Below are 2,406 nucleotides of genomic sequence, written 5' to 3' on the forward strand. Positions count from 1 at the left end.
CCGGCGGCGGAGGGACACCGCGGACACCCGCCGCCGCGCACTCCCGCCGCCGCGGAAGGATACACCTCTCGCAGGGAAACACAGCCCGCCCCCAGCCGCGCCGCTCCCCGCCGCCGCCTCCTCCCGCCGCCGCTTCACCGCGGGAGGCGCGGGGGCAGTCGGGGCAGCGCGTCCGCCCGCGGAGCGGGAACGGCGGCGGCCGCGGGGCCCATGACCGCCCGGCACGGCGGAGGGATTCCGCCGAGGGAGGGGAACGAGGGCCGGGCCGCCCCGCACGGCCGTGTGTGCGGGAAGAAGTCCCACTCCGGGATCCCTCCGCGCGGTGCTGCCCTTTAAACGCGGGGGACTCCCCGCCGCGGGGTGCGCACCGGGACGGAGCCGGGATGCGTTTCTTGTGGCGCCTCACGAGTGCCTTGCCGTGCTGGCCCCGGGGGGTCTGGGAGGCGACAGTTCGGCCTGCCCCGCGTGAGAGGGGAGTGGGACCGCAAACTCAGCTCTTCCGGCACCTGCTTCCCCCCCGCCCCGCTGCCTGACAGAGGCATTTAAAAATGGCCCCCGTGGGCCGGAGGGGCTGGGACGGCACCTCCCTCCCTCCCTTCCCCTCCCCTCCCCTCAGCGCCGAGGGCAGCGGCGGCGGGCGGTGGCCGCGGCCCGCACGGAGCGGTGGCGGCGGGAGCGCCCCCCGGTGGCGGGGCCCGGCCCTGCCCCCCGCGCCCGAACAAAGGCGGCGGCGCCACTGTCGCGCCCTGTCGCGATAGCGGGGCGGGGAAGGACGGCTGCGATAGCGCCCGAGGGCAGGAACGGGCAGGATTACAGCGCTTGTAGGCAAAAAAGCTTGTTAGTGCAGTAGCTGTTGAGCGGTACCACAGTGGCAGGGCTTGCAAAAGCTCGGAGGCCAGCGTTTTCCTGCTGGAAGTTCAGGAATTCTCTGATGTGCGTGATGTCTCATGCTGCGTATTCTGTATTTTCTTGTACAATAAGCTTGGGCAGTACAAAGTATTCTCGAATAGGAGCTTTATTTTTATAAGTTTCCCAAAGCTTTTATATTGTTTGCACTCGTTTCTAACCAGAAACGTCTGTGGAAGAGGAAAGCTTTTTCATGTAACATCTATCCTGTCAACAGCTACTCACCCAGAATACCAAATTCTCAGCTTTATGCATACTAGGATGCTAAAGGTTTTCAATTGAACATAATCTTGCATGTGACTTTGTTTAATTTTGCTTTAATAATACCAGTGAGATGATATTTGGAAATGCCATGTGTCTCAACAAGCCAAATTGCTAGGCAAATTGATTTTACTCTAATTTGATAACAAGAAATTACCTCTGAAGCTGAGATTTTGCCTGCCCAGTTGCTAAACCGGGTTAACATAGACTTTTACAGGTGAATTCTAAACGTCTAAAATATTTAATTCAAACCAGAATGGGCTGTCAGCAGCATTGCAAGCAGTAGCACTGTGATAATATTAGTAACAACGTGTGTATATTGCTTTGTAGTGCACCTGCTTGCTCTGCAGGTTTATGGGAATGGCTACAGTCCTCTTGGAAGGTTGGACATTGCTAGATTGGAAGACACTGGCTTCAGTCTTCATGGCAACAAGAGTTTTCCATAGTTCTGGCAATGGCTGGTGAATCCTGGCTGAAAGCAGCACACAAACCCCCTCTATTTACATCCTTTCCAGCAGGTGATCTGGTGACAAAGCTCTGGCTACATCTGAAAGAGCAATTTTTTCCCCCCAGAATTATTTTATCTGAGACTTATTTCTTCTGGTAACAATGACAAAAGTTTAACAAAAAAATAATCACTATTTCCAGTTCAATTACAGTTTGTTATTTCTTCTGCATTGTAGTGTTTTTGCATTGTAGGCCTTTGATTCAATAGAACAAAATACTGTCTTTAAAAATAAGAAAGCTGGGTGTTCAAATCATGGTCCAATTATGACAGGATTCTTCAAGAATAAGTTTACTATGTTAAATGTGCCTTTTGGTTTTTTGTTGTTGTTGGGTTGGAGGTTTTTGTGGTTTTTTTTTTTGTTGTTTTGTTTTGTGTTGTTTGGGTGTTTTGTTTTTATTTTTTTGGAAACCAGCAGATACTTGGCAACTATCTCTCACTAAATGTGATTTGGGTAATTTATTACATTTTGTGTAGTATGTTCAGACTTCAGTTTAGAAACTGTTTAGGTTAGTTTCAACATTAGTCTTGCTTTCTAAGTTAATGTTACCACATCAGCCTAGACCCTCATTAGAACATGAAAAAATCTCAGGTAATAAACCTCTGTTGTTTCTACTTAGTTATCAAAGGATAGGAATGATGGAATCAATCCTTAAAGGTGTAAAAATTTCAGTCACATGTTACTAAAGAGCTCAGTGTTGATTTTGTGACTTCTGAGATTTTTTTTTTCTGGT

This window comes from Melospiza melodia, chromosome 6, assembly GCF_035770615.1.
Source record: "Melospiza melodia melodia isolate bMelMel2 chromosome 6, bMelMel2.pri, whole genome shotgun sequence".
NCBI lineage: Eukaryota > Metazoa > Chordata > Aves > Passeriformes > Passerellidae > Melospiza > Melospiza melodia.